We start from the raw sequence: 26,948 nt of genomic DNA, 5'->3' as shown, positions 1-26,948 counted from the left end.
TGGAACCGTCACATAGGCTGACTCGCAGATAAAGCAGTTGGCAGACTTCGAGACTTTGATAAAATTCTAGCGGAATGTAATCGGTCTACAATCTGACTGACCACAGTTTTATGGAGAGATGCCTTGGACCCTGCATGCAGAACACCAACGAGGTACTGAATGGGAGTTGTACGCAGCAAAAAAATGGTTCAAATGGCTCTGAGCACTATTGGACTCAACTGCTGTGGTCATAAGTCCCCTAGAACTTAGAACTACTTAAACCTAACTAACCTAAGGACAGCACACAACACCCAGCCATCACGAGGCAGAGAAAATCCCTGACCCCGCTGGGAATCGAACCCGGGAACCCGGGCGTGGGAAGCGAGAACGCTACCGCACGACCACGAGATGCGGGCTGTACGCAGCAGGACGAACAACAGCTAACTGAACGAGTGCAAAGAAGGGCAGTACGAATGGTCACAGGTTTGTTTGACCCATGGAAGATCGCCACGGAGATGCCGAAGAAGCGGAACTGACACCGAATATACAAACTGTCCCGTGGAAACCTACTTGCGGAGTCCCAAGAACCAGCCTTAAGCGTTGGGTCTAGAAATATACCGAAATATACCACAACCCCGTATGTACCGCTCACGTAGGCACCGTGAGGACAAAATCGCACTGATTACAGCACGCAGAGAGGCGTTTAAACGATTCTTCTTCCCGCGCCCCACGCGCTAATAGAACAGGAAGAAGCCCTAATAACTGGTACTTTCGGAGGTACGCTCTGCAGGCAGTTCATAGTGATTTGCAGAATGTCGTGCGACCTCTTCTAGTCTGCTATCAGAAGAGTTTACACACATCGGTCTGAATGTACATCACGGACGTGCTCCGCACATTCTAACAGTACGATTTCCTCTACAGAAACGCACGGTGGAAGGTAATATATGACGTTCACAACGTTGTGTAAAGAGCGATGTTAATTGGATAAGAATGGAAAATGATGCTGGCGAAAGAATTATTTAACGTTTTATTGCGCGCTGTTGCTCTCAAGCAACTTCAATATTCCGCACTGTTTCCTGTGATACGTTCCAAGATACGTCCTTGAATGGGCAGTCACAATTCCAAGCAACGTTTCAGCTCTGTTATCCAGCAGTATTCTGTTCTCCATGATGCAACGTTTCTGAATACTCTTCATACCGTCCTAAATTATTTGTTCAGCATTTTTTCTGCAAAAAATTACATTTTCACACAAATATTCATTAAGAAACAAAAGTACGTAAGTTCGTATCATTTATTTTCATACATATCTTTATCAACAAATAAAAGTACTTATCTTAAATACTACGTAAATAATTTATGGCCGGTAAATCGATGAGCCTATGAAGCACAAAATGCACAAATAAACGGTTCGCGCGACTGAGGGTGAAGTATAGGTATGCAATCAAAATTTAACATATTTACATAATCATAATTCAATTCTCTAAGGCGTGAACCGCGAAAGTCACAAAGTATTGCAAAATGACGTCTACTTGAAATAGTAGGTACTGAAAGGCCTTTAAAGGTAAATAGGTAACAAACATTACGAAAAATGTATTTTTATAACAAATGGCTCTGAGCACTATGGGACTCAACATCTTAGGTCATAAGTCCCCTTTTTTATAACATCCAAAACGGCATTCAATTTTACCAAGTACTATTTTTTTTATCGTGCGAACCGGTTTGAAAAACTCTCTCTCGAGAAATACGCATTTAAAGTTTTGAGCTCGATTTCTGTTTATAAAACTTTAAAATTTTTCAACTTACCATTAATATGCTATTCCTGGGCCATAAAGTACACTTTCCTCTTCTTCTCATCTTCTAAACCGTAAGTGTGTCTAGCCACCATTCTAACCACCACGCTGTTCTGTAACGATCAGCGCACCGAATGCTTGAGCTGTTTCTTGCCCCTTGAGGTTTTCTCGTCTCTTTTCGTTGCGAATGAGCAAGCCGTGGTGCCGGTAACGACTGCCATTACCTCCGTATTATGGAGGATGCCCTTAAACCCGTCGTTAAAAATGTCGCACGCTCGATTGTTAGCAATTTCGATGTCTTTTACACTCGGAAGCATGTGTTTTGGAGCTTAACTCCAAATTAACGCATTCACTGCCTCGTTGCTGTTCTGCGTACAGGTTCCAAGGCATCTCTCCATCAAACTGTCGTCAGTCAGGTGTTTGAACACGTCAGCAATAGCTTCAATGACTTCACGCCTCAGTGATATCTTACCGGTGAAAGTAACCAGTGTCCCGTTCGTCTCAGATTTCTACTATTTACACCAAATTTCAGAACAGTAATCATGCTGCGAATAGTGATTCGTTAAATTCCTGTGATAAATTGTCGCCATAACAGTGTTTTTCGTCTCATTTTTATCGATATCATATACTTGAGCCGGCCGAGGTGGCCGAGCGGTTCTAGGCGCTACAGTCTGGAACCGCGCGATCGCTACCGTCGCAGGTTCGAATCCTGCTTCGGGCATGGATTTGTGTGATGTCCTTAGGTTAGTTAGGTTTAAGTATTTCTAAGTTCTAGGGGACTGATGACCTCAGTAGTTAAGTCCCATAGTGCTCAGAGCCATTTTTCATATACTTGAGATACCTGGTAAACAAGTACAACACCTGTATCGATATTTTTTTCGACCAAGTGTGTTACAATAGCTTTAAAGAGAAAGAGATATCGATCGAAGTCGAAAACGACCCTCCTTTTTATCACATATTCTTATTTAAAAAAAAAAAAATTGAAATCTCAAGACCGGACAAACCCCTCTAACATCAGTACCGATGGAGCAGTCAAGTGGCCAATGTGTGGGTCAAAAGAAAGATGCAGGCTTTGCTCTCAGTGATATTCGACTGTAAATCGGACAATGTGGAGTTTGTCAGTGTTTTGCACAAATGACAACTGTTCTAAGACATTTCGTATGAAATAGTTGGAAATGGTACCTTTCTTCCAGCTGGAGGAACAACACTGTAGTATTTCATATGGTAGGAGCTACGTGCTTTTTACGTGAAATGACGCCTACAGACAACATACAGTATATTGAAAAAAATACATGTAAAATTGTTAACATGACAATATAAATGTAATTTAAGTAACTTAATATTATTTCTTTATAGTACTTCTGAGTGTAGCCAACAAAACTTTAAAGAAATATCTTTGCTTTCACCGGAACTAACTTATAGATGCCAAGAAAAGCCAAAATCAGAATGGTCACTATTTCGCTGTATTGACTAGTACATGGATTTTGCAGTTGTAATGACCATTTGTGTATGGCTATTCTGGCTATTTGGAAAACTACAACGCTGTTTTTGCATTTACCACCTTCAGAAGGTGTGTTCACGGAATGCTGTTCCACTACTCTGCGAAAGAAGACGAAGTACTGAATACTGTTCCGTTTGCAGACCTCGTCCTGGTTTCCTTTCGAGTGGCGGATGTCAGCCTTTCTCGAAAAGTGAGTGTGCGAGTGTTTACTATGTGATCCTCGCTATCCCTGTACTTGTCTCGCTTGCTGTCGACACCCGACTAAGCTTAAGCTAAAAGAAAAAGAAGAACAAGTTCTCAAGCAACCTGTTGTATCGTTGTCATTAGCTAATCTGTGGCGTGGCTTCAGACCTCGCCGCCCCCCCCCCCCTCCCCTACCCCTAGTGTCATGTGCCAGTTTGCTTTAATTTAAGACGTTGAACGACAGCTGCAGCCTTGGGGTACTCCGCTACTGGCACGTTTCCACTGTGCACAATCACAGCGGGCTTCCTTTCTACACTCCGTGGCGCTTGTGATGTTCACATGTCATTCGTGCAGATAGCAGATGTTGGAACTGATAATAAAAACGAATTCATCTTTTCACATAATTACTAGAACGACAGTCAAGCGAATGTTACTACGTGGTTGATGTGCGTGACAGGCAATAAACAATTCAAGTTGCAACTGGTAGTGTTTCTGTTGTAACGTATTTTATTTTGGACTGCTGTGTCTCAAATAATCTCGAACCGTCTCCAGGGTTAAATAACATTATAACTCGAAAAGCGGTTTTATCTTTACAGGGTTTGTAACTTACAAGGTCCTTTTAGATCTTTCAAATTTGATGTTTCTTCTGCACGTGTGCGGAGTTTCGGTCAATTCCTACTGATGGCAGAGTCGTAGTGAACAATCAACATGGTGTCTACGCAAACACTCGTTATAAGCAACGTGCTGTAACTGAATTGTTGGTTTCGGAAAAAGAAGCCGAAGTTAACGTCCATAAGCATTTTTGTGCAATATATGATAACGGTGCAGTTGATAAGAGTGCGGTGAAAGGCAGGTATATGTAGTTACAGCGTCAGGAAGTACAGGATCTGAGCTCCATGATCTGCCACGTCACAGCCACTTCTCCAGACATGGTGAATCGCGCGGATGACATCTTTCGTGCAGATCGGCGTGTCACAATTCGACAGCTAACCCTACGGCTACCAGGAAGTGAGTGTGCTTGAGACTTCTGGATATTCGAAGGTGTGCTCAAAAAGTGCTTTGCGAACGCACACGACAGATCGCGAGTACCAAAGAAACGCCATTTCATCTGAACTTTTGAGGCAGTTTGAGGGCAACGGAGATACCTTTCTGCCGCCGATCGTCACAAATGACTTTGTAGGTGATGGGAGTGCTATTCGTGTAGTGAAAACACGGATACAAGTACAGGACAAGAACTTTTACCCAAATGAGACACGTGCTCCTACACGACGCTGGTGTAAGCCCGCAGAATAAATGTGATCACACAAAAAATTGTGGGGCATTATAAGTTGAATGACTCTGGTGCAGTTGCGTTTACCACTCTATCAGAACGACGGTTTAACTTTCCTGCGTTGTATTTCGGAGAATTACCCGCCATCGTCAGATGCTGCACGTATGTATGATGAGATTACCACTCGCGAAATCTGACTAAGACGAATGGGGAATATATCAGTCCTTTTAAACGTCCCCATAACCAGAAATCTAACATGTTAACGTCAGTATACACACGTCCACAGTCCCGCAGTATTTCAAAACGGACTAAGTTCTTCTCCTGGGCTGTTATTAAATGTACTAATTCACGACTACTGCGATTTCAGTCAGTTATGTCCTCCTCAAGTGACTGATCGCCATGAACTGCATCAATACATAATCGTACGTTCTTATAGGACACCGTCCACGTAGCAGTCATGTTAACATATGTGCATAATTAGAAGGGGTCTTCGTCATTTATATAACAGAACGTAGCACGTCGTGCAATATTTGCTATCGGATGTCACACTTGGTGCTCGCATAGTGAAAATTACGAGTTCAGATGAAGTAAAATCAATAGGAATTGTTAGATTTTATAGGTGTAACATGTATAAGCGCAGATACGTTTATATGCGGTACCTTAATATGTACACATATCAGTGTGTTGGTTGTTTTTCTCTGTGTCGTATAGTCTTCCCACAAACACATCACATAATTTACTAGCGGATGTCATCCACGCGGTTTATAACTGCGCCACTAAGTGGACTACGACTGTCGGGATGGAATAACCGTCTTTCACACACGCGTCACACTTAAACAGCTGACCTACTGCCAGGGGGAAGTTACGCATCGTCCTCATTCACCAATAGAAATATCTACTCTTTACCCGTTACACTCTGTATAAATTATGACCACTCCTGTCTTATCATGCATATGAAATATGTAAACATGGCTGACAGTAGGACAGTGTTCTGTTAAAAGTAACAATCATGCATTGATGCATTTCATAGCGAGCTGTCGCTTACGAATGGATTAACTGGCAGAAATTATGACTGTGAAGAAATACATTCATCAGCAATCCAGGCAGAAAATTTCGTTATTTACAGAAGACAAACAGCAAATGGAGGGGGAAGCCATGCAATCCACGTCCATTGTCTTTCTGCTAGGCATCGTTCTCCAGTACCTGATGATAAACAACATCTATTAATTTGTTTATGAAATCATCTCGGTTTATCATGGCGTCGTGTCATAAGTTTTGAAGAGTTTACTACTGGCCATCTTCAGGCGATTTCGTCTTCGACTGACTCGGCTGATAACCCGAGAAGATTTCATCCGTGAATTTCGCCGAGAAAGTGTGCATTCCCATATTCAGGTTAATGTGCCATCCAAGTCTGCCACACGATTCCTGCTCACACACGGACATAAAATAAAATCTCATGTCTTGCTTCTACGATCGCTCAAGTGTTTGCATCTACCCATATGTGGTAATTTATTATCACACTTTGTGCGAAGCTTGCCTCATCTGTAAATAAAATTTTTGTCGTCAACTGCGGATCAGCAACGCTCCGTCTTAGAACTGTGATCTGGTGCCGTGTTCTTGTGGCCTGATGGCTTGGGCACTGTACGTGGTACGCATAAAGAAATAAGCATGCGCCTCAACAAGAAGACAGCCCACACCACTCAGCGCTGACACGTTAAATGACCGATATGTCAGCAAGCATTTGTCTCTGGACATGTAAGTGCTAGACATTTTTTCTAGTTTTGAGCAATACTGTCTACTGCTAGAATTTGCAACATTTTTTTTAACGCGTCCTCCATTCTGCAACGAGCGTAATTTGTACCCAGCAGCAGTGAGTGAAAGGTACGGTTTGTGTAACTAATATGACGCATCAGCGCGAACGACCATCGCAGCCTGCTTTAGTCTACTAATAAATTTCCGCACTGTCAGGAATCACATTAGCCTCAAGAGGAACATACGAAACAGAAAGCAACAGCCGAATGTGGGTTCACGGAACCTGAAATGGGTTCTATAAAGTATGGATCTATGTGGAGTTTCATGACAGGTAACAATGATTAGGACATCTGACTAAACAAAAAACTCAGCCATGTAAAATGTAGGGGAGGGGCTGCAAGGTGCGGGACGAGACAAGCGTTGTGCGGCGGTGCGGTGGCTTCGCTTCGGATCGCGTGGCCTCCTGCGCTTATCCCAGCTGCAGCGCCGAAGGTCGCTTACGTAAGAGCTGCCGACACTTTCTCTGACGCAACGGTAGTCCGCGCGGCCAGCATCACCCACACAAATATATATCGCCGTTTTGTGAGTCTGTTCGCGAAAGTTGTTACCTCTCAACCTGGTGGAGGAAGCATGACAATTGGTGAACGTGACAGTTCATAAAGAGTGTGTGCAAAGTCCCCATATATCTCGAACAAACATTACAGGGTCACACACATTTATTTTCCATTAGTTTGTACACCTAGGCGATATTAGAACACATTGCCCACTTATCCACCTTTATTTTTTTTCCATTTTCACCAACTTCTAACCAGACCTCAGTAACTGCTGTAGGAAAACCTTGACGTCAGCGCTGAAACTCTCTTACAGTAATTAAGAAAAATTTATGTGCTTTGAGGAATTATTAAGGTCTTTAGGTAAGGACACGCAGACAGAAGGAGTATAACCGATGTAGTGAACTATAACAGGGCGCTCGTAGCGACGTGGCGGTCGGAAAAACACTCTCGGTTGGACGAGACAAGACAAAGACGTACGAAGCAAGTTGGTCTCTAAAAACGGGAAGTGTCTGCTGAGGAAGATGAACTACTCATTATATAGACAACATTCCATCGAGAATAATTAGTTTCCAATAAAATTCGTATTATTTAAAAGGATAAATATCACACGTAAATTACGTTACTTTTACCAGCAATAGCTAACCAAACATAATTGTTACAAAAATTTCACAAACAATCCGTTTAACTTAACAGAACCCCTGAACAACTATCCGCTGCTAATACCTGAGCTTGCGACGATTACAAAATTTCATAATTCTGTTATGCAAGTAAACAATAATTACAGTTGATTGGTTTTCAATACATGTTCGTTTATTATCTTTCGGGTATGAACTAAAATAAATACTTAACATAATTATCAGAGGTCAAGTTTATGTCAGTAGCGCATCCTGTTAATTATATTCAAGCTAAGCAGCAATACAGACGTGTGTAGTAGTATCAAACTACGTTGTAGTAGTTAATGCAGCACGCGAAATATGCTACGTCTCCCTAATGCAATTTAGTCTGACGCGCCATAGGCACATCACGCACAGAAACGTTAATAAATAGGCTATTTGAAAGTAAGATTGGTTTCTACACTGTGACGTCAAATCGTAACTGTGAGCCCACTCTAGTTTGTCCGGTACATCCGTAAATTTCTCTCTAGTCCTCCGACTTGCGCTCCTACCATATTGTAAAGTACGAATGCGTCGCTAAGGAGACTGCAGTCCGTTCGTGCACCTGTTAACCGAGGCTTTCTGCTGAAAATATTACTCATCTCTCAGCCGACATTCAACCTGCAGAGGCAATGAGCCGTCATTTTGTGCTGTAAGCCTGAGCTTAACAGCTTTCTTTGCTGCAGAAGAAGTCGCGCTGTGATATGTTTATTACCATCCGCCTTTGACGTCCCTTGTGAACTCTAAACAATGCGGAAGCGGAGTTTCCTCACTATTGCTAGCTATCCTATGTCACATCCAGACTTACTGGATATACATGGGCTCGCAGTCATTTTCTTTGGTAGCGATACAGATAGCGTGTCGTGTGCTCGCCCTGACTGACGTATTTTGTAAATCTTCATTCCTCGTGGCAGGAAAACTGACGTAGGTTCTGTGATAATATTGAAAGCAAAGTTTTTTTTGTTGTTTACAAACATTTAAGCTTTAGGTTTCATATAATCGTCTATATTTAAGAAAATACATTCAACATTCAGATTTTTAGAAATAATTCAAAAGCCAAGATCGCTTAAATACTGTTTACTGGATAACCGGTTTCAACACACTAAAGATGCCATCATCGGATCCGATAAATGTTAGTCTACATTCAGATCCAATGATGGCACCTTCAGTGTGTTGAAACCGGTTATCCAGTAAACAGTGTTTAAGCGATCTTGGCTTTTGAATTATTTCCACAACAAAGTGATCGCCCCATTACGCACTGTGTTCACTGCAAAATTCAGATTTTTATATTATTATGTAATTTTAAAATGTTTTCATTTCGAGAACACACAGAAACGGAGAGAAGGGGGGGAATTTGGAAGAGCATTTGAACGGGATGGATAGTGTCTTGAAAAGATGAACGTCAACAGAAGCAAAATAAGGTTATGCAACGTCGTCGAATTAAATCAAGCGATGGCGACGGAGCTAGATTAGGAAATGAGACGCAAAAAGCAGTAGGTGAGATTTGCTCTTTAAGCGTCAAAATAGCTACCGGTGGTCGATACAGAGACGATATAAAACGGCGACTGGCTTTAGCACGAAAAGCCAGTCCGAAAAACAGAAATTTCTCATCATGTCCGTAAATTTAAATTTTACGAAGTGTTGTGCTGAAGTATTTTTCTGAAGCGTGGCCTTGAACAGAAGTGAAACGGACACCACAAACAGATCACGCACGAAGAGACTAGAAACTTTTGAAATGTTATGCTACAAAAGAATGCCGAAGATTGGATCGAATAAACTACGAGGTATCGAATTGCACTAGGAAAGTAAGAAATTTATGGCACAACTAAAACAAAGAGTCGGTTGGTGGGAAACTCCACGAGTCATCAAGGAATCGTCAGTTACCGTCAGTTTAGTAGTTAACGGAACTTTGTGTGCTTGGTTGTGGAGATCGAAAACTGTAAAGGGAGGCGAAGAACTGACTACAGTAAGTAAGCAGGTTCCAAGTGGATGGGTGTTGCAGTGGTTACGCGAAGATGAAGAGTCATGGACGGTACTAGGCTAGCTCTCACGTTACTTCGTAATACTGGCTTATTTTCTAACGTCGTGATCTACTGGGCTGGTGCACAAGTTCGTAGCATTTTCCCGTACGTTAAATAAAAATAATTGACACACTAACAGAGACTTTGGTCATCAATAGTATATTCTCCTTAACTATTTACAAGGGTCTGTCAATTTTGAGGTAACTTTCCGATTCAGCGACTGTAGGGAATCACGTGCTTTTGATTCGAAGAACTCGCCGAGACGTATTCGTAGGGCATTTTCATCCGGAAAGGAAACAAAGTGTCAGTCTAAGTGAGCGAGATAGGGTGAACAGCGCATGCTTTATCCATACACTGAACTTTTTGATACTTCCCCCTAGCATGCAAATATCGCAGGATGGTAGAATGGTCTCAGATCATTACATTTGCCAGTTCTCGAGTACACTGGTGTGGACCACGTTCAAACGATCGTCAAACCCCGCAGCTCTTACTGAACGTGGAGAGTCACTACTGTCACAACGATCCACCTTAAATAGAGGAAACCATTTTCTTCACGTGCTGTGTCCAGTGGCATTATCCCCATACACGGCGCAAATGTTTCTGAATGCCTCCGCTGCTGTCACTTCTCCACTGAACTCACACAGAAGAACACGCCGGAAATGTTCCGATTTCTCCACTTGCCACTCCATTTTCTAGCACCCACAGCTCCACTCACTATCTCAAAATGACGAAATGACAATGTGTAAACTCAAATACCGTGAACTTCAAATAAAAAATGACAATCGATAAATAAACCCATAACAACCGGAATATCAACATGCAAAACACAAAACGCTACGAGCTCACGCACCAACCTAACACATTTGCTATGTGGAGCACGCAGAAGATAAATAAATAATTTGAATTAGTAGTCTTCATTTGTGCTGAAAGCCTCTTTTTCTTCACTGTCAGTCTTTCGTCTGATACCGTGTAGTGCTCCATCTCATTCTGTTCTGAACTCTTCAAACATGCATAAAATCTGTATTGTTTTTAGTAATCTATCTATATATTAAAAAAAAAGAAACGGAATGATTTGGCATTTTTTATACAAGAAAGTACTGCCAGAAATGGACGTTGTATTACATTCGAGAACAAATATTAAGGTTGTGGAAAACTAACTGCCAAGCTGACATTTAATGCGCTGAGGTAACGAGACGAGATACAGGATGCCGGGAGCCATTCCGTGCAAACATCGGCTGTCTTTACGGCAACTCCAGCGAGGTCATCGCACACAGCGAGCTTCGCTGAAGAACGCAGCTTGTGTGCCTAAGCTGAGATGTGTCGTCACTTAGTACAGAAAAAGAAATATTTTCTGGCCTCTTTTTGTCCCTCTCAGGGCAAGTATTTCTTAAAATGTCTTTATACATAACGTCAGTTCGTTCCTTAAATCGTCTATTTTGGTTACGACTATCCATTTATTTAATAGTTTATTGTTTTGATTTATACGCGGCTGTATTGCGCTGATTTTCTTCGACAACGTTGTTATCTAATCATCTATGCGCTGTTGATACAAGATGTTTGATACAGACGGAGTATAATCAGATGGTTCACTCACTTTCCGACAAATTTGACATTTCTCATAAGAGATATCTACATTAATGGCCTGTTTGTAGCTGACTGTTAGCATTGCACACAGACACTATTAAATTTCCAACTATTCACCATATTACAACCCCCGCAATAGCCGAGTTTCAATCTTACCGTAGAGTTTCAGGTGCAGTAGGCGCCAACATGTTACGTACACGCTCTAGGGGCTGTTATGTTAGCTGCTTAATAATCGGACAATACTGCAACAAATGGCAAAGAGAGGGAGCTAGTCAACTGTGCGAGGTTTAACAAAGTGCATAAGCAACAGCCGATGTGGAAACTTTATAATGCCTTTCAACACATATACGGCTGTGGCACTCCTCACGAAGACGATGATACTAAAATCCTCTAAAATTTGTACTTTAAGCTACTCTGTTATAATGTCGAGCATTTAGCTCGGAAATATGGAGTAAACGTTTCTGCACGCCTTTCCGAACGTATTTATTTTGTTACAAGCTATTCGTAGGAATGGGTTGCTCGCCTTTATGTGAGTGGCAACGGTTCCGATGCTACATTTGTGTTAAGAAACATACGTGAAACGGAAATTTTGGCATTTGTGCACCAAAATATTACCTCAAATATTAAATATGCTACAGGTCGAAAGGTTGCTGGGTTAACTGCTGTAGTGTATAACATTAACTTCTGTGATAGTGATAGTTAAACAATTTGTAAGTTCAGTATGGATCACAAATTCAAATTCTGCTTAAATGCTTTTCGAATATAAATCTACCTGCTAACTGTAACTTACAAAAAGTGTATATATATGTAAAGTCGCTTGAAAATGAGTGTTAACTACTCGACACACGTCGTGGTAATTAAAACCCTTTGTTTTAGTGCACGTTAAATTTTTATTGGTCCCTATTCGTACATACTGGAAAACCAGAAGACTTATAAACTCATTGTACCTTAATCAAAAAGTTTCAGTTAAAGTGAGAGGAGAAAGTACAAACTGGATCAGACTAGGGAAAGGAGTAAGACAAGGATGCTGTTTATCACCTACTCTTTTCAACCTGTACTTGGAAAATATGATTGACCAATGCTCATTAGATGACAAAGGAGTAGAAATTGGAGGAAGAAGAGTAGGGTGCTTGAGATTTGCTGATGACATGGTCCTTCTAGCCACAGGGGAAAAAGAATTACAGGATTTGGTGGACACCATTGCAACTAACGGTAAAAAATATGGAATGAAAATTAACGCAAATAAAACAAAAGTATTGGCAATAGGAGGAAATAAGGAACTAAGAATTGTGCTGAATGGAGAAAAACTAGAACAGGTGCAAAATTTTAAGTATCTTGGAAGCAGGATAGACACCGACTGGAAGTGCACCACAGAAATTAAAACAAGGATAGCAATGGCAAAAGAGGCGTTTTATAAGAAAAGGAGAATCTTCTGCAGCAGTATGGACAGAGAACTCAGAAAGAGACTCATAAAATGTCTTGTATGGAGTGTTCTTCTATATGGCGCTGAAACATGGACTATGAGGAAAAGAGACAGAGAAAGGCTGGAGGCTTTTGAGATCTGGACATGGCGGAAGATGGAAGAAATAAGTTGGATGGACAGAGTAAAAAATGAAGAGGTACTGAGAAGAGTGGAAGAGAAAAGGCAGTTACTAGATGTAATAAAGAGAAGAAAAAGAAATTGGATTGGGCATATATTAAGAAAGAATGACGGACTGATAAAAACAGTTTTAGAAGGTTATGTAGAAGGGAAAAGGAAGCGAGGAAGGAAGAGATTCCAGATACTGGATGACATGATGGACGGTACAACATACAGCAGCCTTAAGAAGGAAGCAATGGATCGCAGAAAATGGAGAGGCAAAGGACCTGCTAATATAGCAGATAACTGATGATGATGATTCGTACATAAATTAAACTTCCTTTTCTTGTTTCAGTATTACCAATCAGTTTTCCTGATGCGATTCACCTTTGTTGTGAAAGGCATGTTAATTTAATTTTCTTCTTGTTTGCTCTGAAAATTTCTAACTTTCGTCTCACGTGATCATACGTTAAGAGACGCACTTTCAGTTTCGTTTGAAGAACAGGACACAAATTCGGGTTGGAATTCCTGTTTTTTGCCGGCTTTGTTTTCCATGTGTTACATGCTGGGAAGCACTTCACTACTTATCTGTCTTGACTACATACGCAAAATAATGCATGGTCATACGTCTCGTGTTATCAAATTTGTTACTAGCTAAGTGCTTCACGACATATCATGTGGGAAAAAGAAGACACGGAATGTGTCAAATTTTCTTAAGTGACGTGAAAACTCGTGATGATGAGAGAGGAAAAACAGAAATATTTTCGAAGGAAAAAATAATAATTCACCCAGGACGCGTTTCATACAGGAGGAGAAACGTATTTGCGAAATTAAATAGCAAACACTGCAGGAAGTAAAAGGCGTTTGGTTTTCAACGAATATTTATAGATTTGCTAAGCAAAATTGCTACATAAATATAAAAAATGACATGTTCGCAAACCAGGCAGTGGTTATTAACGCACCCGTCCCTAAAGGTATGTGTCGACAAGTTTCCATAGTTATTGCAGGAATAGACTATCGAATCCAACTGATATCATCCCTAGAATGTCTGTTTCATTTTAATTTTGTTGCACGCTGCCCTAATTATATTTAATTACTAATGGCTGCATTTGTTGCTATAGGTACTCTTTTCTTTATAAGTTAGAGAGATTCTTAGATGAATTTTGCACAGCATCGTGCCATACTTGCAGGTGTATGAAACTCTAGAATTTATTTAATTTATGAAAAAACGAATGATCTGTTGTATTTTAAACTTCATGTTTAGGAAAAACACAAATTTTGTACTTAATTACCTCAATCTTTACTACAGTTTTTAAAAGATTTGGAAAATTCTAGTTTCATACACCTTTAAGTATGGTTTGTATGCTGTGCAAAATTCATCGAACCATCTCTGTTACTTATGAAGAAAAATGCTGCCATTAGTAAGTGAAAAAGATGATGAAATTTCACAAGTAAAAAAAATTACTTCGTTATGTTTTCGAACTTCCACCGCTATAAGTGTGAATACTGAATCCTTCGTGGTCATGCTGACAGTTTTTAGAATTCATTTGTAGAAGTATAGACAGTGGAAAGTAAAATGTCCTGCGGTGCCTCACCTGCTACAAATCGGCCCGTTTGACGTCCTACCCCTCCCCCTTCCGCTGGCCGCGGTGGTCTCGCGGTTCTAGGCGCTCAGTCCGGAACCGCGCGACTGCTACGGTCGCAGGTTCGAATCCTGCCTCGGGCATGGATGTGTGTGATGTCCTTAGGTTAGTTAGGTTTAAGCAGTTCTAAGTTCTAGGGGACTGATGACCACAGATGTTAAGTCCCATAGTGCTCAGAGCGACTTGAGCCATTTGAGCCCCCCCCCTTTAAGGAAATACCTGACATCTGGCAGCGCTTTTGACAGCTTTCAATTGCGAAGCGCTAACGGTTGTGGACGAAAACAATAGCCGTGTATAGAGCTATGAAGAGGTGTTACAGAGTCTGCGTATTTCTTTGTAGGAATAGTTAATAATATCGAGGGCGTTTTCACGAGTACAAGGAACTGATTTTTTTTTTTATATAACACTACAAACACAGTTAATTTTCTGTATTCGATTCGAACAAGAAATTCGCAAATGAACAGTCGAGCAATGCCGGGTATGTGAGCTAGTTATTGTTATAAAATATGATGATGATGTTTGGTTTATGGGGCGCTCAATTGCGCGGTTATCAGCCCCCGTACAAAGCCCCAATCTTTACACGGTAGAATCTCGCCAGTTGCGCAAATGGTAATGAAATGATGAGGACAACACGAACACCCAGTCCCCGGGCAGAGAAAAATCCTCAACCCGGCCAGGAATCGAACCCAGGACCCCGTGATCCAGAGGCAGCGACACCTGTTCAGGTTCATCGTAGATTTTTTTTCCCCTTTTTTGAATTTCGATTCCCCCCGAAGGGGGCGGGCTGGCAGCAGCTTAGTATGCCGCTCTTCAGCCTACAGCCTTCGATAAAAAGAGGAAGAGAAAAAATAATAAAAACAGGTGATAAAATCGGAGATTTAAAGAGTAACATGGCGAAACAATCGTGGAACTTAAAACATAGAACAAAGGGATGATGATGCTAATAAAATACATACGAAGCAGACAGGTAAAACAATAGACAGACAATTAAAAAAACACGGCGACAGTCTGGTTTCTGTTCGCAAAAGACATAAAATTCACACCCAGCGACAGCATGGTTTCTGTTCGCAACACGAGAAAGACGAACAACACTGAATATTAACTGGAACACTGCATTAAAAAGTTGGCAAACCACAGCCGAGAGCAGGTGGGAAGAAACTGGACAGATGATGAGAAAATAAAAAAGGGGGGAAGGAGAGGAAAAGCGAAGGGGGTGGGGGGAGGCGGGAAAGGAGCCGATGGAGGAAGAGGACTCATAACATCGTAGATCCGTCCAGTCGGATTTTATTACAGAGAGCAATTAACCCTGACCGAGCACGCTCAGCTTCCGTGCCGGCAGCCACTAGACCACGAGCTGTGCACTTGCAAAATATGGCTGAGATCCGCGGGAATACTCGATTCGGGCCGCACTGAAGATCACTACTACAGACTGTGCTACAGAGCGAGTTGCTCAGTTTTCGAAGCTTTGGCGAAGCCACCGGACGGCGCGCGCGCGTGGCAGCGGTCGGGCAGGTGCGGGCGCCGGCCGCTCGCCCAGCCGGCCAACGCGGCGCCGGCGGCCGGTGACCGCGCTGCGAGGTCGCCGCAGCCCGCGACCGGACAGCGGCCGTCATTTGTGGTTTCCCTCAACTTTGTCGTAATATTGCTGCAATATGCGGTAATATGGCGGTACGGTCGGACCATAGTCTCGATGGAACAGGCCGCCACGTGAGGTCGGCGGCGTATTGCCGAGCTGTTGCCGGTACTGTCCACCAGGGGTGTGGAATATCCCGTACGAGCGCGACGCATCTACCTCTGCCCTAGTCTCTTGGCCTTGCTTCTTCTTCCTTACGGCAACAGCGCTGTCCTGCCACGCCACGTAATCTCAGCGGCGAAAGAATATTATTGCACTTCATTTCGAAAGGTGCGCGTCCATGTAGAGGCACTCTTGGCTACAGAAACGAGGAAGCGGGCGAACGAGACAACCATCAATTTCATAAATGTGATGTCTACAGGGTGTTACAAAAAGGTACGGCCAAACTTTCAGGAAACATTCCTCACACACAAAGAAAGAAAATATGTTATGTGGACACGTGTCCGGAAACGCTTACTTTCCATGTTAGAGCTCATTTTATTACTTCTCTTCAAATCACTTTAATCATGGAATGGAAACACACAGCAACAGAACGTACCAGCGTGACTTCAAACACTTTGTTACAGGAAATGTTCAAAATGTCCTCCGTTAGCGAGGATACATGCATCCACCCTCCGTCGCATGGAATCCCTGAGGCGTTGATGCAGCCCTGGAGAATGGAGTATTGTATCACAGCCGTCCACAATACGAGCACGAAGAGTCTCTACATTTGGTACCGGGGTTGCGTAGACAAGAGCTTTCAAATGCCCCCATAAATTAAAGTCGAGAGGGTTGAGGTCAGGAGAGCGTGGAGGCCATGGAATTGGTCCGCCTCTACCAATCCATCGGTCACCGAACCTGTTGTTGAGAAGCGTACGAACACTTCGACTGAAATGTGCAGGAGCTCCATCGTGCATGAACCACATGTTGTGTCGTACTTGTAAAGGCACATGTTCTAGCAGCACAGGTAGAGTATCCCGTATGAAATCATGGCAGTGAATCGAGGAAGTACAGTACATACTGACGAAACTAAAATGAGCTCTAACATGGAAATTAAGTGTTTCCGGACACATGTCCACATAACATCTTTTCGTTATTTGTGTGTGAGGAATGTTTCCTGAAAGTTTGGCCGTACCTTTTTGTAACACCCAGTACATCTACACCAGAGCTGTGGAACTCTGGGAGTAACACACACAAAGAAGTGTGATATATAGCAAATTCTCGCTGTTACCGAGGGCCAGGCACTCCCCTCTTCTTCATTTCACTTCCCACTTCTTATTTTCCACAGAGAGGTAATTCGACACTTCGTCCTTTTTCATTCATTCAGACTTGTTTCACCACATTGCAAGTGACTGCGCGTGCTAACCATTGTGTCGTATCGCAGTGCATTGTTGTCGTACACTCAGTAAGGACGTTGAAAGCCTTGTTCCCTCTCAAACGCAGAAAACCAATTACCACACATTATCGCATTTTACCAGCGGATTGCGGCTTTCGTTTCGGTTCCTCTAGCCGCGTGCTGCGGTGGTGCGCCGCAGACGTCCAAACGTAAAAATATTAATTACGTAACTCTAATTTTTCGAAGCAATAATTGCAACTTTATGACTATTCAACGTGTATCTTTCGTTAGTCAGTGTACGCTGGATGGCGGAGGGTCGTTTATTCGACGCTTAGTAGCTCCCTTCACTGTTTAGTCCCGTATGTTGCAAAGGTATAAATGACTTTTTGTATAGCTGTGTACGCGGTCTCTTCTCTCTGTCTTTGGTACGCCGAAACACGACGTCTCAGGCCTATAATGCGGATGTCACTGGTTCGATTCGTGCTTCAGTGTCTGTTTTAAAGCTGCCAGTAGTCCAGTCTGTGCGTCTCACATAGCTGTACAGTTATGAATGTAAGTGCCAACGTAATAGTGTGCTCCATGCGAATCAGTGAAAATCTTCCTCGAATGACGTCAGGTATTCGTCAAATAGTTGATATCCGAATGTTAAATAGAAAAAAGTTTATTTTTTCTCAACGTTCGCGTGGAGAGCAGTTTTTCGTATGCCGATGCACTTGCCCATCCACTGTGTTTAAATGTGGTCGAATCCTATAGTGTACTTTCGTTTGTTTGCGGATTTGCTTTTGTAGATATTTTAACTTTCGTTTGCGTGTACTAGAAGAAACAAGTGGTGCATACATATCTAATTGCCGTTTTGAAACCGAACGTCATGAAAATTATAGGAAACACAACACATTTCTTATTATTGCGTATCTAAGCGTGAACAACATACGCTTAGTGTGTAGAATATTTGGTGTTGAAGAAACATACCAAAGTGCAACATTATTCACAGTAAATTTTACTCTCTGCAGCAGAAATCTAATATGATCACTTTAGAACTACTAAAGCGTTAAAACTTTCCTTCTATTACGTAGAACTCGCCAAATAAATGTTTCACAGTTTTCAACAAGTGCGGTCACGAGTTTTGCTGAATTCGAATTGTGGGGCAGTCAACACGGGCATGGGCAAATTTTTCGTATGTGAATCACACAATAAAGAATTCGCTTTTAATCTTCTTCCTATTCGAAAGCAAAACTGCTGTCTCAACAGTGAAAGCTAAAACTGTGATACGTAAATTTATTTCTCATGTGATGTGAAGATAACGTTAAAATAAATGGGAGTGCAAAACTACTGCATCCAAATACGTGTTTTCAGTACTTTTACGTATAGTAGCCTATGTCGTCTTAAAGACCTTAGTGACATCATCAATATCAACGATTAACGTGTCTCTCATTTGTCCTGTCATCAACTACATGCATTGTCCATCTTTGCTTGGCTCATACTTCCACAGTAGCTTTGGTGTTCTGGTTTCTTGGATTCTTGTTACATGATCTTCCTATGTTTCCCTTTACTTCGCTATTTCTTCATTAACATTAAATGTGTTCCACTCTTACGCAATATCTTCGTTTGTCTTATTATCACGAAATGTATAGCCAGCTGCAGCTTACAGAAATATTATCTCTGCAGTTTCTATCTTTTATATATTTCATTTAGTTAAGGTACAACGTTCACAACCACGCAACAACGATTTTACAGCCAGACCTTGATACAACTTACACGATTTGTCTGTTCTGCTACTCTTAAAAAGCTGTTTCAGTGTGTCACGTAGATAAAGCCATTTCTGCAGCTTTCACATCATAGTTTCAAATATAAGTAATATCAGAAGCAAGATAAAAGAATTTGTTAACTGGCTCAGTTGCTACACTCTAATCTAAACGACTACTTCGCTCTAACCGGAGGACATCATCTAAATGCCATAACTTTGGTTTTTAATGTGTGGATGTTTGAAATGCACTCAGTTAGAAAACTGACAATAAAATCCATCTACTGTCGTTTCAGTTGAGTTACGTTTCGAAGTACAGCTTCATCATCACGGCTTTAGTTTTTGACCAAGACCCTTCATTGTGAAGTCAACATGTCTGAAATAGGCATGCGAGAATTTTGCTGATTTGTGTTATATATGACATCCCAATGAAGCAACTTTCATGAGTTGATTGCACTAATATATGAAATTAGGCAGTTAATTCAAACAGCAGTGTAAACAGTATGTGGCGGATACTTCATTTTGATACCGTATGGGACAGAAATTAATTAATTTATTTATTTATAAACCCAACTTGCTTTATTCTTCAAACAGCATCCCCAGCACGTAGCTCACTACATTCTGCAATTATCAGTGAATGGGAGAGAATCTGAATGGGAACTTCTGTATGCTGTGTAGTGCCATTCTTAAGAGAACTAATGAAGGTGAATGGCTAGAAGTAAACGACGTCCTACAGGCTACAATTACGGCAAAATGTGTGAGAAATACTAACAAATGTTAAGCTGTCGCCAGTGTACTAACTGATAGTAATCTAGGATTAACGAGTGTTCATGATTTTCTGCTCTCCAATGTGGTCTTTCGTAAAATAATGTGTTGCCTGAAGGCCCTTCTACAGGGTTGTAGGAAATGGCTTGCACAGAGCTGCAACAGCTGGTTTACGTCGACGAATTTAAGAATGCTAGTGTGGACCATAAAAAGAGCATGCGGAGGGATCAGGGAAAACAGTCAGATATAACCTCTCTCTACTTGACTCCCCTCGATGGGCCTGCCAGCGCTAACACAGTTTTGATGGCAGCCGTAATGAGCTTATGACTGCAGGTAACTGCAGTTTGAGAGGCAGAGACCACTACTTACAGGGGGAGGCATGGTGCCTCTCTAGGACTCGTCACTAAATTACTACAGAAATAGCAGAAGAGGCGTAAAACAGACGTGTAGCAGTGCTGGATGCAAAAACACTATACCGCTAAGTTTTACTACAGAACCAGAAATGACACGAGCCGTTCAGACAGCTACGTGGCATGGGGTTGCGTTCATAAATAGCAAATAAGGACCTGCATTCGTTGATATATGTATCTCAGAGACCAGTGTTTCTCTATTGACGGCAGTTCCAATCAATTCTGGTAGTTGCTCTGTAATTTCACCGTGGCGTTTATTTCGTGCCTGATTTTTTTTGCCACTTACATAAATAATGATGGGTCCACGTCACGGTATACTTACAAACTAGCGCGTTGTAATACGTTTTTTTCTGTCATGTTGGACAGGAGTCTCAATTTAAAATTAGTCTTCTGCTGCAAAAAACTGTGACACTGGAAGATATTTTTCTGTACAATATTTCGTCGCCTGCTCCTGTCGCCTTTGTCAGGGTATGTGAGTGATGGTTTCAGCCGATTTCGCTGTAAAAACTGCAACCAGACCCTGCGGTATTGTTAGCATTGTGCTGCTGCCTGTACTCAAATTCCCTCGGTGATCTCGACCATGATCTCTGTTGTGTACTGCTGGTGAAGATAGTTAAGTAATTCGTCGAAATATGGTGCAAAGAATGGACTCATCTATCAAGCCGGATCATATGAGTCTCACTGCTTCCTTCTTTACCAGGTTCACTAACGTAAAGATATGTAAATCTTGAAGACATACGGATGTGGTACAATAACTCGTATATACTAAAGAAACAGATTTTTGTTAGAAGAAAGACTCACAAAAAACGCATTAAATGCTGAATTGTACGCCTAGTTGCCCATCACTGTCTCAGTCAATTGGAGAATTGAATTTATATCTGCTAACCCTCAACTTGTTTCTTGAAGTACCTAAGGGATTCGACTTGTGTATCATTCAAGTTTCGTCTGGAACATGTTCCCTCGTGGGCCGTCGCTTCCTATTGGATTTCCCAGGCGCAAATAGGCCAATCTTTCCATCTTATAAGTAATGCACAAGACCAATTATATTATGGCCGGTGTACAATATCATTGGTCATTAGTATGGTGCAGGTAGCCAGTGACAACCCACTAGTGGCTCCATCACGACAGCTAGTTCGTTAAGTGTCACCTCATCGACTACACGCCGCATTTTATTATTCACTCACTCGACACTTATTGTTTATCTATATCGACTTCAACCATGGATATCCGTCGTGTGAAGGTTTTGAAAGTTTTTGTTTTCAGCAGAACGTTATTGCAATAATTTAGAAGTAGATATTATGGAAATCAGGTTCCGGCCACCTACAAAATCTTCTTATGTTACTTTTCATACACAAACATGTTTCACCTATTTGTGCCGACATCAGTGTGTCCTATTTTTATATAGATATAGAGGACCCAAAACAATGTCTTACAAAAAATTTCCGAATGAAAAAAAAATTGAAAACTTGTTAAATTTTGAGACCTCAATAAGATGCCACTGATGACGCGATAAATGCGTCGAAACATCTTTGGATGAGTAAAGCAATACAAAAAGAATTTGTGGCTCGCATAAACAGAAGGAATTTAATTCACGTAAATATTTCTGTAAACATTTCTGCTGCTAATCAAAAACCAAATGATGACGGCAAAAGAGCAGGAAGAAATGGAGGCAGATCAGGCTTCAGAATTTCGTTGGCGATGTAATCATTAGAGGCGTACATACCTCAGATACGTCAAGGTTGGTGAAGGAACTCGAGCTTGTCATTTTAACAGCATTAGTCCCGATATTTAGTGAAACGACGAAAAACGTAAATGTCAATAGTTGGTCGGAAATCTGTACCACGCCCGCCAAGAATGCGTTCTTTAGCCAATACGCCACCACACTCTGCATATTTTGCTATCACTGGTTACGCCACGCGCTTACACAGTGTTAAATTAGCGTTAGATGCGATGGTGTTCGCTGTGCTTAAAGTCCAACGCGATCGTATTCAGTATTTTAATGTCCAGTACCTTCATGTTAACGCCTGACGTCACAATTACAAAAATAGAAAATTATTACTGCTCACAAGATGGGACTTTTTTTATTTATTCGGTCTTCACAATTATAGTATATCTAGAAAGCTAACACACGCCATACAACTCGCGTTTTTGTGTATATTTGGAGTTGCGTACAATAATCGATTCTACGTGTCAGTTACAAACATTCTATTCGAACACTACAACTATCCTAATGATTACTTTATTCCACTACAAAACCACTGTAAGCCTCTTACCTGCTACCCAACTACTAGCACTACCTTCTTTTAATAAAATATATTGCTAGGAGAGTACAATTTGTTGAATTTTAGTTACTCGACTCGTAAATTATAGACCTTGACTTTTTAAAAAATGTAACCTATCTTATAACTCTTAATTCCACACGAAAGAAAACACCCGTTTACATTATCTATGTACCTCGAGTACATCGTCTTTGTGTGTCTGGGTTTGCAGTAGCATAAGATATTTACGACAGCCTTTTCGTAGCCCCAGTCTCGTATTAAGCACTTTGGCTCCGTAAACTGTATGTTGACTGCGGTGGTACGTGAAATACATGTAATTTTAGAAACTGTGACGTGCACCCTAACTAACTGTGCTAATGATACCAGTTTTATAACAACTACGACACATGCGCACATAAGAACAATAACAGTGAATGCTATATAAATATAATTAGGTACAGATGGTTATCTGGCATAATATGCCACCCATGATTTTTTTTGTAAAGTATGTTTGTATCAATCCTAGCACATCTTAAGATGTGACTTGTTCTTATGTTAAACTTTTAACTGTTCATTAATACAGTGAATTTGCGGTGCGATAGAAAACTTGATAACGATCTGGGACCAATATGGTATGATCGTGCAACGAAAGAAGAAGAAAAATGGCAGCTGCAGGCGGCATTAAATCGTTTAAACCATCACAGCTGTGGACACAGTCTCATTCACTTGCTGTTGGTTATACAGATTCTATCAGTATAAACCATGCACTTCCCCTTTTGTCCGTTCACCAGAATAATTCTAAACTGTAGAAGGTTGTTTCTACTATTCTACGCGCTTTCAAAATACCCTGTCACACGGCCACTGCCATAGGCATAGGGAAGCATTTCCATTGTGACAGTGGATTTCACGATTAACTGTAACATATTAAAACCTACATTTCCGCAATCACGTGCACCAACTTGACAACAGTATCGTTCAGTGGTCGCAGACGTCAGTCGCCTTCTCTCCATCTAATGTCGTCTTGCAGCATCCTAGCTGGCGTATGCTTTAATACCTTGTGCGGCCACTAGCCCCTGCGAGGCGACGCTTATGCTGCCCGCATAGCACCAACCCAGACGAATGCAGTTCATGTCCTGTAGGGCCTGTCGTAGGTAGATATTCTGCGAATTATGAATGACTCAAGCGTACGATAATGTTTCATGAGCCGTACCTAAGGATAGCGTGGCGCAATATTTGTGTCCTAAATGAAACATCTACCTGGTCGATCACGAGGCCAGACGAGAGTACTTCGTGCCACGATCACCGGTGCTTCAGTGTATGCTTTATTTTGAGGCATGAATTGAACAAAAATGTGTACTGTATCCAAGCAGTTTATGTTCTTGATTTTCTTGAGCTGTATCTTCATGAATGTTAGTAGTCCCTATTGCAAATGTTTCTTTCGAAACACGTTCTCGTCTATAAGGGAATTTTAATATGTTGCTTCGGCCATGTCCGTTCATTACCGAGGCGATGCATTAGCCTCAAGAGCTCCTCTCTACCTTGGTGGATGAGATTCAGAGGAGATATTTTCCATACCGATTAGTGTTGTCGTAATATGCCATCTTCGTACAAAGGTCATCTGAGAGATGTGGATCTGTATTGTGACAACAGACCGAGGTGGCCGAACAGTCAGCCCTGTGGACTCGTATTGTGAAGAAGCTGGGTACTAAATCTCACTCCAGGCACTCTCACTTATGCTTTCTACCGTTTCCTGAAATTGTGCCGAATATGCGATCGATTCCTTAATATCGAGGTCACTAATAACCCAGAACAAAATCGCACTGGACGAGGAAGGAATTTCGGCATTCGCCTGAAGTGATAAGTGATTTCGATGTACAACCCCAGCCTGTCACTCCCAACGTAGACCCCTACAAACCAGTAATTTCGTTTCTCGTTAACATTTTGCTCTCCACAGCCATTCGTTTGAGCCAAGTACACGTGTCGCTAGGTGAGTGCCGAACTCATCAAAGTCCAAGGGCAGTACAAAACCATCAACAAGACGCAACGAATTCCTGAAGTAACCGATAAGGAGATCAGGGATGGACGCCACATGGCTAGCAGCAGAGAAGCGCTCGCTAATCTCTCTCTCTCCTGTGATTTCATTTTGCTTCATGGTAAAAGGGTCACCTCTTTTGTATTGTGACTTCGCCTCAAGGCAGACAACTTTAGTGTCTCCCTCTGTCTCCCCCGTAATTTTCAGCCTCTCTCGTAACTTGTCCGCGCCTCTGTCTCTCTATTCTCCTGCATTCGTTTTCTGTTATCACATTTCCTTTCCAGCATCTTTTACCTTTTGTCACCCATCCTGTCGCAAATGAGTCAGACAGTATAGCACCGTCTTTCATGGAGGTTTCCATGGTAAAACGCATTCTTTTCATTTACACACTGTCCAGTCACATTAATGTAGCCACCTGCCGAAAGCCTAAACAACTGTCTTTTGCTGCGTGGATTGCTGCGAGGCGTGTTGAAAGAGAGTCAGTGAGTTTCTGGAATCTACAGACAGGGATGTAAAGCCATGCCGACTCCATTCGCGTGGATAGCTGCGCTAGGTTTTTCGGTTCAGGATCCATGGTGAGTACAGAGCGATCGCGGTGACCCCACAGACGGACGATTGGCTTTTAATTCGGTCAGTTTAGTTGCAAGGGAGTACCTGGTGCTCGTCCAGCCATGCGCGTACAGCGTTAGCCGTGTGACATGTTGCTTCGCCCTGCTAGTAGATGCCGTTGCGCCGCGGAGAAACAAATTGCATGTAGGAATGGAAATCGTTCTCAAGAATAGATGCATGCTTCTGTTGATCCACTGTGCCCTCCAAAATGACGAGATCATCCATGATATGCCACGAAAGCATTCACTACACAGCTCTTCTCCTCTGGTCTGGACCATTCCAACTTCTGTTGCAATGTGTTTGCTTGCTTTCCGTCCGATGAAGCATAAAACATGATTCACCTGAAAAGGCCACCTGTCGCCACTCAGTGGACATTCATTTGCAGTATTGCGTGCAAATTCCAGCCTTCGCCGCCCATGAACAGTAGTCTGTATAGGTACATGAACCAGGCGTCTGCTACGTAGGCTTGTACGTAGCAATGTTCACTGAACGGCTCTTGAGGAGACATTATTGGTAGTCCTTCGCTTATACTGTGCGGTCACTTGCTCAACAGTATCACATCTATTACCCCGTACACATCTCCGCAGCCGTCGTTCACCCTGTCATCTATGACCCGTGGTGCATCACAGTTGACGGCGGTTTCGGCTAGCGCCCTTTTGCCCTTAACCTCGGTGGTATGCAACAGTTTACAAACTTCGCCGTTTCTGAATTGTTTCTACGCTTCGCCCGAAAGCCAACGATCATTTCCTTTTTGATGTTAGGTAAATCGCTCCGTTTCCACCTTACGACAACGTCTGCACTGTTTTCTGCGTCCTTCCACAAGCTTTATACAGAGTGTTTCCGTAAGAGCGTGCAAAAATTTAACAGAACATAGAGGATGTTCCACTGAACAATTAGAGGTAGGGAACCAGGGATCGGAGAAGCCAGCTTAAGAGATAATTGGAATAAAATCACATTACTGTGCACTTTCTTATTTACATTACTTACAATTAATTGCAAATACCATTACTGACACAATGAACGCACCATTTGCACTTTATCTTACAAAATGTGCTGAAACTGTTGGCCATCAACCTCAATGCAAGCAAGATCCCGATGCGCCCTGACAAATATCCATGGTGTGTTTTCGAGCCACATCACAGGCAGCTGCAATTCTGGCAAATAATTCCATCTCCATATCCACTGGGATCTCGTACACAAGTGACTTTAGATATAGGAAATAATCAATGAAACTCAAGTCAGGTGACCTCGCACGCCACGGAATAGGACCTCTCCTTCCAATCCAGTGACCATGAAATACAGCACTGAGATGGTTGCGGAAATCCACATTGAAGTGAAGCGGTGCACAGTCACGTTGTATCCACATCCTCTCGTGAACAGCCAAGGGTACGTTCTCCAACAACTCAGGTCGAACTCTTTGCACGGAACTCAAGCACAGGTGGCCATTTAGGTAGAAGATATGGCCCAATGAACGGCAACGGCCTTGCCGCAGTGGATACACCGGTTCCTGTCAGATCACCGAAGTTAAGCGCTGTCGGTCGTGGCCGGCACTTGGATGGGTGACCATCCGGGCCGCCATGCGCTGTTGCCATTTTTCGGGGTGCACTCAGCCTCGTGATGCCAATTGAGGAGCTATTCGACTGCATAATAGCGGCTTCGGTGAAAGAAAACCATCA

At 42.2% G+C, this 26,948-nt stretch overlaps 1 protein-coding gene and 1 pseudogene across 1 annotated transcript in view; both read left to right on the top strand.

Annotated features, from left to right (window-relative positions):
- The window catches only part of LOC124545518 (LIM/homeobox protein Lhx1), a 463,560-nt gene that overhangs the window by 167,065 nt on the left and 269,547 nt on the right, over positions 1-26,948 (top strand). The gene's annotated exons all lie outside the window — the stretch shown is intronic.
- On the top strand, positions 26,746-26,863 carry LOC124546100 (annotated as a pseudogene).

Source organism: Schistocerca americana, chromosome 8 (genome assembly GCF_021461395.2).
Source record: "Schistocerca americana isolate TAMUIC-IGC-003095 chromosome 8, iqSchAmer2.1, whole genome shotgun sequence".
In the NCBI taxonomy this organism is placed as follows: Eukaryota; Metazoa; Arthropoda; class Insecta; order Orthoptera; family Acrididae; genus Schistocerca; species Schistocerca americana.
Note: the sequence above shows the minus strand (reverse complement) of the source record. Positions and strands in the feature narration are given on the sequence as shown.